Here is a 10779-nt window from a genome sequence, read left to right on the forward strand (position 1 = left end):
AACCAGACAGGCGAGGCTTCAGATGGCTCCTCCCTATCATTGCGGGGGGGGACAAAGGGACCTGTGCCCTCCACCCAGGCCACCCTTCCAGAGGAGAAAGCAGGTCAGGGTGGGTGGGTCAGGGGGCAGAGAGTGAGACTGGCCTAGCGGAGGGGGAAGCCGCATCTCCCCCACACACACACTTCTTTCCCCTCTCTATTTATATTAATGACAGCTTGCTTTGAAATGAAATCACAGTCTATTATTTTCATGGCAGGTACAGCCAAAGACCAGCAGAATTTGGGTCCGGATGGAAGGGCCCCCAAAAGATGTTGAGCCAGGTCCACCCCTGGGAGAAGGAGGGAAGACGAGCCTCCCTGCCGGCCTGACGAGGGGCTGGTCGACCCCCAGCTCCAGAGCAATTAGAAAGGAGGACGGAGCCGGCGGCCGCAGTGAACGGGCAACTGGATGGACCCTCATTATGTCCACCTGTGTGTGGGTATTCTCAGACGAATAACCCCATCTCTAGAAACAACAATTTCAAAATAAGTTAAACAGCTGGAAAAATTAACCACAACTGAGAAGTATCTATGGAACACAGAATCATAATAATTCAAGACAGGCATGGCTAAAATTGGGGACCCTTAAGAAAGAAACCAAATGAATTAATAGAATTAGTACTAACAGCAAATGTCAACTCTGCCAAGAAAAAAATGAAAATGTGTCACACTTTGTCTGTGAATGTTCAAAGATTGCACAAACAGATTAAAAAGTTAGACATGACAGAGTGGCAAAGTTAGTGCCCTGGGCATTATGCAAAAAATATAACCTGCCGGCCTCCAAAAACCCATGGGAGCATCAGGTAGAGAAGGTGTCAAAAATGAGGAAGTCAAGATCTTGTGGGATTTCTGGATTCAAACGGACAGACACCTTGAACATAACACACCAGACAGAGTAGTGATAGACCGAAGAAAGGTCTGGATAATTGACATTGCAATTCCAGGGATGCCAGAGTTGAAAATAAAGAATTGGAAAAACTAATCAAGTACAGAGACCTGGCCATCTTGCATCTGGAAAAAGCACACTTCAGTGGTCCCCGCAGTCATTGAGGCTTTGGGAACAATATCAAGAAATTACATACAGTACTGTAAGCAGTTGCAAATCTCAGAAATCACATCAGAGGAAGAAATTAAAAAAAGCAATATGAGGAATAATGTGTTGATATTTAAGGTCTTTGATTAAGACTTGCATCTGCTATATAATTCCAGTCAATGTTTTTATAATATTGATTGACTATGCCTGGTGTAAATGCAAAATTGAGAAATTATCAAATGTTATTGCGAGGCAAACCAAACAGCCCGTGGTTTTCTGATGAGGGATCCTAGCCCAGGATCCAGCAATCAAGACACGGAGACAAGAGTCATGAACCAAAAGCTCTCTCTCACCCAAGTGAGAGGTTTATTTTATAGTACAAAGTAAACAATACTACAGCTAGTAAGCAATGCTAACGAGCAGGTGCGTTACCAATGTTTTGTCTTCATGCAAGGCCTTGGCTCCAGATAAAGGCAAGATGATCTAATTGTTTTCTGGCTACTGAATCAGGATCAACATGACCTTTCCAGACGTGGTTTGCCAGCGATCTTAGACGAGGTCACATCTCCCCCTTTTCTTTAGCCGTTGATAATAAACCTGTCGAGGTGATAATGGTTTTGTTTTGGAGCATGAAGACATGAAAAGATTGAGTAAATTTGGCAGGCATTGCAAGAAGCAGCAAAAGGCAATTAAAATGAACCCAGACATGATTAGCCATTGCACTACCTTTCGAATCCAGCCCACAGGTAACCAGCTCCAGAGAGCATCCCACCACGCTGGACCGATTTGCTCTTTGACAGAGGCTGCATAACTTTTTAGAGTGTTGATCTGTTGTTGAATTCTATTACTGTTGTCTGTTAGATTAAAGCAACACATTTCCTTTATGGCTTCACAGCCCAGATGCTGTTGTAATAATAGATAATCAATAGCAGCCCGATTGTCCAAAATGGCTTGTCGCAGTTCCTGCTGTTCAGTTGCCAATAAACTGATAGCAGTGGAAGTAGTGTTAATGGTTTTTGCTAATAAGCAGGCAATTCGTGCAGTGTTGCGAGCATTTACTTTTACCATAGCTGGTAAGCCTACAAAGCTTAAAATAAGAGCAGAATATTCAGCTTTTGAGTATAAGATTATATTGTAATATGAGTGATGTTTCTGGTACAATTCCATTGGGGATTGCCAGGGTTCAGAACCCCCCAGGAACCTTTGCTTGGGTACAGTTTATTATGCGGGCACACGTGTTATTGACTGTGTTAGCAACATGAGGTGTAAGTACCTGAAATGCTTCTGCAGGCAGCTGTTGTTGAATAGGTCCCCAATTCGGTAGAGAGGAATATTGTATCAGTGACTCATTCATGAATTTACTTAAGCCTGAGTCAGTACCAATATTGCCAGGGGCTTTACAGACTGGAACAAGACAAGTACTTATTGCAAGCGATTGTACAAAAGCAGTGCATACAGTGTAAGTAGAAAGATACAAATAATACATATTAAAAATGGTTACATAGTAATTAAAATTCAGTTACATAGGAATTAAAATTCAATGCAGTGACAAAGGCCGCCATGTAATTCTCAGGTGATGGCTCTGCCTGAATGGCTTCTAAAAGTCCTGCGGCCTGTGCCAATAAGTTCTTAAGAGTCCCCCATGTCACAGGTGGCGACAGGCTCCTGCTGTTGCCATCCCTGTTCCCTTGGTGTCATCCTGGGACTGTTCTGGTGTGAGCTGAAGTCTGGGATTGGAGTGGTCAGATGTCGAGGCCACAACATGAGGTGGTCGCACCGAGCTGGCACCCTCAAAGGACCGTCTGGAATGTCAACCGCCACGTAATCAGCCAACCCGGACCTGGAGGCTTCCGATAGCGAACTAAGGGTTGGACACCTAGAGTGTCTATGAACACAAGTGGTTAGTTTGGAAGAAAAGAAACAAAGGATTTAATAAAAAGATACAGGACAAAGCATTGATGAACGTTAAATGAATGTGGAAGCCTTTATTGGACTTTGTAGGTCTTTATTGGACTTTGTAGGTCTGTGACTGTAAAGAATGATGATATATAGATAAGGAGACCTTTAAAACTTTGAGTATGAACAATTATTAATGCAGTAACTATTGAAATGCTTCTTAGAAGGAAGTGAAAAGAATTCATGCAAGAGTGAATTCTTTATACATGAGACCATGGATTCTTTATTCATGAGACCCATCCTTGAGACCCAGGCCTAGGGATGGTCCAGGGATAATTCCCCCTTTTCTTTTAATTGTGCTAAGGCTGACTTAATACCAAAAGTATCCATAGGCCATAAGTGATTTGGCTCTAAACCATGTGGATTGAGATAGATACGTAAGTTCAATTTGATTAGCAATATTAAAGACTATTTACAATGAGATTGAATTCTTGTCTAGTGAATTAAGAAAGACTAAGATAGCAGCAGCCAACTTTGCTCTTTAAGTTGTTGTTTGCAGTCCTGTAAACTTGGATCTTTCAGAAACATGTGAACACAGATAAAACCTGATCTTGTAATTGTACAGTTAGCTGGTATGAAAAGAAAATTTAGATAGATATCTCCCAATGTGGAATGTTCTAATTAGGGAGGTATTCAAACATTGTCACATATAGTATAACTCCTTAAAGCTTTAAACACAAAAACATGAGTGTGGTTTGGGAACAGCTATGTATAAACACTACAGCATTTCTTCAACCTATCTACTGGGCTTAGCTTATATACCCCTATAGGACCTAAATATGGAAAGATACATAACCAGAATCAGCTAATAAGCTCTATGTTTTACCATCAGCAGAACCATTGCAAAATCCATCTCTGCGCAATCAGTGAGTCATAAGCATCACCTTGTTTCCATTGCTAGGAGTGCATGAACACAGCAGACTGCTACAAGGAAAAAGGCAGAAAATGTTAAGGTACACAGAACTGTTGCATAGAAATATCTGAAGAATTAAATGTTAAATGTGCGCTTTCCACAATTTCTTGCTCTGTAGACTTAAAAAGAAATCCTATGCTTCAGGGTGATTCCTTATTGAACACACAAGATATTCAAATACAGTGTTGGATCACATGTCTTAAAGCAAGTAACAATTAAAGTCATAGAAAAAAATTCAAAAGCTGTCACGTAACAAAACCTTGAGAAGATGAACTGTCTGTGAAGAGAATACAAGATGCTGGGAAGAAAACAAATGGTTAATTGACAGAAAACACAGAGAAGCAGGCGCTTGTCCTTTGGAGAATTCAACATTACCTGCAGACAACAAAAAAATTAGCAAAAGTTGATTACGGCACTATCTGGAACAAGCTTTGGCAACACAAATCTGTAACTGCTTTAACGCAGGAGTACAAGTTCAAAGGAGTGTCTGATAAGTGCATCTTTCACTAATTGTAATCCTATCCTTCTAGTTAGGGATGAAGAAGAGAACTGTAATTGACAGCCGTGGTATAGCTAAGATTGGTCACAGCTTGCAGATGAAGTTGTTGATAGATCATGTGTATACAATGCTAAAACTGACATGCAATAGATGTGTTAAAGATGCAAAATTTTTATGCTGAGGCTGCACAAGCATTTTGCAGGAGGTAAGTGTTAACAAATGATTTTCTCTTAGACTGTCCGAGATGAATAGCATTCTCCTGCAGAGCGCCCAGAATCGCTGATAAGAAGTCTGGGATTTACGCCAGGCTATGACCTAGAGTTTTCTACTTCACAGAGCAGGGAAAACAATACAGACTTTATGTCCTAGCAGGTTGCACTGTATCCGTGGATGAGATTAGACCCATCACGCTGAGATATTTAGGAAACTACTAAGCAATGCAAGGTATGATAGAGGAACAATGCTTTCATGTTATAATAATTATGAAGTGAATACTAGCTTCCATACATGTCCCAGTATTTTTACTGCTGGGTCACTAATTAAATTACCTGTTGATGAATGACTGGCCTCATAACAAAAAATTACCTGTAAAAATGCTTAGGTGTCATCATGGAGCTGTGACCATAACACAGTCCTACAGTATACAGACTTGAACAGCCATAGACTCAAAGCAAATTTAACCCTATGCAATAATGGCTCTTTGACAGTAATCTCAAAAAAACTTTTACATCTGTTGAATTTATTTTGCCTCTTATTACTGTAAGAAATAGGGACAAAGCTTTTGGATTTTCTGAGCTTTAAACTAAGAATTGTTTCTCTGAAATTCAATACTTATTACCCTTTAAACCTATTACCCTTTAATATCTGGCCAGCTGATAAGACAGAAGAAAGCGCTCCTTAACGACAGCATTCCACAGAAAAGAACATAAACAGTTCCTGACACAAGCAATCATTTACTCGGAGATATAGCAAACTGCATTTAGCAACCATGAGACCTGCACAGAAGACACACAGCAAGCTTCCCTTGCAAACATGACCTGAAATAACTCTCGCAAATCCCCTGGGGGCTGCCCTGGGGGCTGCCCTGAATCCCATTTCTCTCTGCTGTAATGTGACCCCATCAGCAATGTGGCTGGTGCATCCAGACCTGCCCAGAAAGGATGCAAGCAGTCAGCTTTTTTCCCTGTTTTGGCTATCTCTGATTTTTGAAGACCATCAGTGGCTGATGCAAGATTAATTTTCATTTGCTTAGGGCAAATGAGTCCTTCCTTTTGTGGCAGGAGACCCCTGCTCCAGTCACTAGGGACTGACTGTTGGACAGATGAGCATTTGGGAAGAGCCTCTGTCCCTTTGTCTGTAAGACTGAGTTGCAGTTCACAGACCCCTTGAGATGGGAGCAAGTCACAGCAGGCTGAAACAGCTGCCTCATCTCTCTGAGCTAAAATCACACAGGCAGGGTCCAACACAGGAGGACTGCGAGGCATCCCAGGCGGTTCCACAATTAGCAGGGAGGCCGAAGGGAGGGGAAGAAGAATTTGAGGGAGTTTAAACAAATTACTTTCACCTTCTGGAGCGAGAAGAATGTTACGTTGACTCACTGGGGTCTCTCGTATGCCAGATACTACACAACCCTCTCGAGAACTCTCACTTAAAGTTTCAGTTTTTTCCTCTACAGGAGCAGACGGTAAAGGATCTAAATTTGGTGGAGGCAATGCTGAAGAAGCAGCAGCAAGGGGGGCCGGTGGAGGCAGCGCTGTAGAAGCAGCGGGGGGGGGGCTAACACAAACTGCGGAGATGAAAGTTTTTCCTCTGCTCCTTTTAAAACCAAATTGTAGTTTCCATGAAATACAGAGAGTGCCTCATAAATAACTTTCCAAGTTAACAAACATGTAATACTTGCTCTTGGCTCTGACTGCAATTCTTTCCCTATCCTTTGCCAAACTTCTAACTTCAAACTTCCATGCAGAGGATACCAAGCACAACTCTGATCTATCTCACTTAACAATTCCAATATTTCTTTATCTGACACTTGTCTCTTGCAATTCTGCTGAACGAGCCTACTTAGCTCTCGAGCGTGTTGCTCCTGTTCCTTTAATTCTTTGCCTGATACTTGCCATCCGTCATTTTGCCTCACAATTAACTCTTCAGCATTCTGATGCTGCTCTTTAGTAGATAAGCAACCCATACTTACCCGGGGAGCCCGTGGGCTGGGTGCACGAAGACTATTCCAGTCGAGGGAAGCAGGGTGAATGGGAGTTGAACCTACATCAGAAGAGGTTCGGCTGCTGGGAGCTGGATGATCACGTCGGGGTCACCAACTGATGAGGGATCCTAGCCCAGGATCCAGCAATCAAGACACGGAGACAAGAGTCATGAACCAAAAGCTCTCTCTCACCCAAGTGAGAGGTTTATTTTATAGTACAAAGTAAACAATACTACAGCTAGTAAGCAATGCTAACGAGCAGGTGCGTTACCAATGTTTTGTCTTCATGCAAGGCCTTGGCTCCAGATAAAGGCAAGATGATCTAATTGTTTTCTGGCTACTGAATCAGGATCAACATGACCTTTCCAGACGTGGTTTGCCAGCGATCTTAGACGAGGTCACAGTTTTCAAAAAAGAATGATGGAAATTTGGGAAAGGAAACACCCAAGTATGTAGTGACATAACTGAAGAACGATTAATAGAGCAGAGAAAGTTTATCATCCGGAGTAAAGTGTTTTCAGGATTGGAATTGCAAGAATTAGAAAAGGTGGCAAAATCAACACAGAACAAGGACCATAATAGGAAAGACAAATGGAGGGCAGAGGTTGACACAACAGTGGAAGAAGACAGATCAATAGAAGAACAACCCAGAAATTATGAGTTGACAGAACGGCAAACATCACTGAGGGGAAAAATGAGTAACCCATATTAGCCAGAACACAGAAAGACAAAGGTTCTCCACATTGCACCCATTACAAAGTAAACCAGTAAAAGGTCTACTGCATGATGCAAATGTCACCAGAACAATCCCAACCAAGGGAACAAACCAGCTCATGTGTAGCACAGCTACCATAACAACCATGGAAGTTGGTTACAAGCTGCAAAAACCCCAGAAAACTCCTGGCACACCAAAATGGAAAATTCAGTTGGAATGGAAAAAAAAATTACATGCAGACATTAGCAACTGAAAACACTTGAAAGATTCAAAACTTAAAAATGAAAAAGTAAAAGCCCGATTCTGCAAAATATAAAACCTGAAAGGAAAATGATTGTTGAAACTATGGAAGAACTAAAACAGTGGGTAAGAGCTACAGCAAAGAAAACTGAAAGATATGAGGGATGCTTAAAACAATATAGAGAAAACATGCAATTTTCAAATAATGAACTATTATTCTATATATCATGAGGAGAAATGAAACCTAAAATTGGATAGTAACAGTGACCTAAAATGTTGGAAAGAAATGTGGGAAAGCCCAACCAGACAAAACAAAAACGCCTCATGGATTAAAGACATTTGTAAAGAAACTCAAGGAAAACAAATGGATGATGTTGTAATAGCAAGTGTAATAATTAGATGGAATAGAGTTTAAAAATGGCAGTATTATAAAATCATCCTCAAGTGAGGAAAATTATAAAAACCTTGGGTTCAAAATAAAGGGCCTTATTAACGTTTCTCTCAGAACTATGAGGTTTCAGGGGAGTGTGCTCTGGAGAGGAGGGTTTGTCTCTAAAATGGCTTCCCTTAGCTTGTGCCTGACTGAGGTAACTGTTGTTTTTACTGGCTTTACTGTCCTCCCACACTTTCCTACCAGCATATTCAGATGCCTGTAACCCATTTTTAGGATTTTTGTGTTTGACCCAATAAGGCAATTCCTGGCAAAATGGAATAAAATTGTTCTGGAGTCAGGAGCTATCAGAGACTCAGCAGGAGGAGATAAACATAGATTGGGATTTAGAGGCAGAGAGTCAAGAGAGTTTTGGAGTTTGGGCGGGAGAGCGGTGGTTGAGGGCAGGGGCTCAAGAAGACGGTTTGTTTAAGAGCTAACAACAGGGCTGGTTCTGTCAACACCTGTATCTATAAACCATTTGTATTTTGTTCTTTTAAAAGGACCTACGGCCTGGACCTTGATCCTTCATAACAGGGGTTGTTGATGAAATCAATGGGGGGGGGAGCTGAGGGTCACGTTGCGTGAGCTCCTCATTGGGTGAAACAAGCAGGGTCCTGTCCTCTTCTTCTGGCTGCTGCAACATGGTGGAGGGTGGGGTTTCTCTCAGCTGGGGCTTATTTATAGGTGTAAGGCTTCTATAACGAGCCTCCTGAAAAATCCTACTAGGGCTTATTTTCAGGTTAGGTCTTATTTTTGGGGAAACAGGGTAGATATTCCTAGAAAAGGTTGACATAAGTCAGAATTGACTTGAGGGCATGTTGTTTTTCTTGTTGTTGTTGGCTTCTTTAATGCTTGGTTTTAAAAGCAATTTCCAGCCTGCATTTTCCCCATAGGATCTATCAGAGAACTTGATGCCAAATCTCACAAGAAGCCGTTTTACTGTTAGCTTTTGTCTGGAAAAGTAAGATAGACTTCTCTTGTACACTGCTGAGCCTCCTGAAAAATCCTACTAGGGTTTATTTTCAGGTTAGGTCTTATTTTTGGGGAAACAAGGTAGATATTCCTAGAAAAGGTTGCCATAAGTCAGAATTGACTTGAGGGCATGCTGTTTTTCTTGTTGTTGTTGGCTTCTTTAATGCTTGGTTTTAAAAGCAATTTCCAGCCTGCATTTTCCCCATAGGATCTATCAGAGAACTTGATGCCAAATCTCACAAGAAGCCGTTTTACTGTTAGCTTTTGTCTGGAAAAGTAAGATAGACTTCTCTTGTACACTGCTGAGCCTCCTGAAAAATCCTACTAGGGTTTATTTTCAGGTTAGGTCTTATTTTTGGGGAAACAGGGTAGATATTCCTAGAAAAGGTTGCCATAAGTCAGAATTGACTTGAGGGCATGTTGTTTTTCTTGTTGTTGTTGGCTTCTTTAATGCTTGGTTTTAAAAGCAATTTCCAGCCTGCATTTTCCCCATAGGATCTATCAGAGAACTTGATGCCAAATCTCACAAGAAGCCGTTTTACTGTTAGCTTTTGTCTGGAAAAGTAAGATAGACTTCTCTTGTACACTGCTGAGCCTCCTGAAAAATCCTACTAGGGTTTATTTTCAGGTTAGGTCTTATTTTTGGGGAAACAATGGTGGAGAGGGGGTTTCACTTAACTGGGGCTTATTTTTGTGGTAGGGTTTCTATGACAAGCCTCCTGAAAAATCCTACTAGGGCTTATTTTCAGGTTAGGTCTTATTTTCGGGGAAATGGTCACTGGAAGGGGTTAGGATCTGTGGTAAGAAGTGGTTCCCCATTTGAGTCTTGGTGAAGACTTAGTTTTGGGGCTTCTGGACCCAGATCTGGGGAATCCGAAGAGAAGGGAAATGCCTACTGAGGAGAAATCTTTTTTTTTTACCTCAGGATTTACAAGCCCTAGTGGCTAGTTCAAAATCCGGAGCTCTGAGGGTAAAGGGCAATGGCAGATAGAGTGGAAGCCTAGGTCAAAATAGATCTGACGGGATCAGAAAAGCTAAGCAAAAGCTAAGCAAAAGTCTGGAGACAGAAATGGCTCAGAGAAGGGAAAAATACTGTGAACCGGGTTGTTGTGAGGTTGGAAGTCGCTGAGGAGAGCTGCTTGGAGAAGCGCCACCGAGTTAGAAGGAAAGTGTTAAAAGCCACTGAAAAGAGAGAGAAAAGCTTGTACTTTTGGCTTTTGTGAGGGAAAAGAACCAGTCCAGGTTAATAAGAAATGGTATTGTTTTTATGCCACCTCAAATAAGTAAAAAGTCAGTAATGGAGGCACAGTCTGAGCTCCACGGCCATATTAAAGTGTGTTTTTCTTCTTGTTGCATTCTTCAGGATCCTTTTATCAAGAAGCCGCTGGTCTTTTGTGCCTCTTGACTTTTTGAAGTCTCCTTTCTCTTAAGTTGGGTATACTGGAGGGAGTTTCCAGTTAAGCCATTCTATTTTGATCTTGCAAGTACTCCTGTGGGAAGCTTGAACATGGTCATCGGTCGATAGAATCACTGGCTGTCAGGATCTGGCCCCTACCGCCCTGGCAGCTGCAGGATCGGGGCCAGCCTGACCCTTGTTTGCAGGCTCAGGCCCTGGCCTGGGTGGCAGCCGCCGAGCCCCTCGGGAGGGAGGCTCACCAGGAGACCTGGGGGGAAAGCCTTCGTTCAGGAGGGGGTTTCTCCCGCTCTCCCCAACCTCTCCCAGGGTCAGGATCCTGGGGTTTTCTCTGGTTCCTCAACAGGGTGCCAATTCATTGCC

General features: G+C 42.2%; 1 long non-coding RNA gene across 1 annotated transcript; it reads right to left on the bottom strand.

The window, feature by feature from the left end:
- Nucleotides 1-1401: 1401 nt before the first annotated feature.
- Nucleotides 1402-5427, bottom strand: LOC140707447 (uncharacterized). Its single transcript, XR_013539674.1, has 2 exons — nt 3854-5427; nt 1402-2956 (listed from the first exon to the last, which is right to left on the bottom strand). It is a non-coding gene; the product is annotated as an uncharacterized LOC140707447 (long non-coding RNA).
- Between the last annotated feature and the right edge of the window lie 5352 nt (nt 5428-10779).

The sequence above is a fragment of the Pogona vitticeps genome, chromosome ZW-PAR (assembly GCF_051106095.1).
Source record: "Pogona vitticeps strain Pit_001003342236 chromosome ZW-PAR, PviZW2.1, whole genome shotgun sequence".
In the NCBI taxonomy this organism is placed as follows: domain Eukaryota; kingdom Metazoa; phylum Chordata; class Lepidosauria; order Squamata; family Agamidae; genus Pogona; species Pogona vitticeps.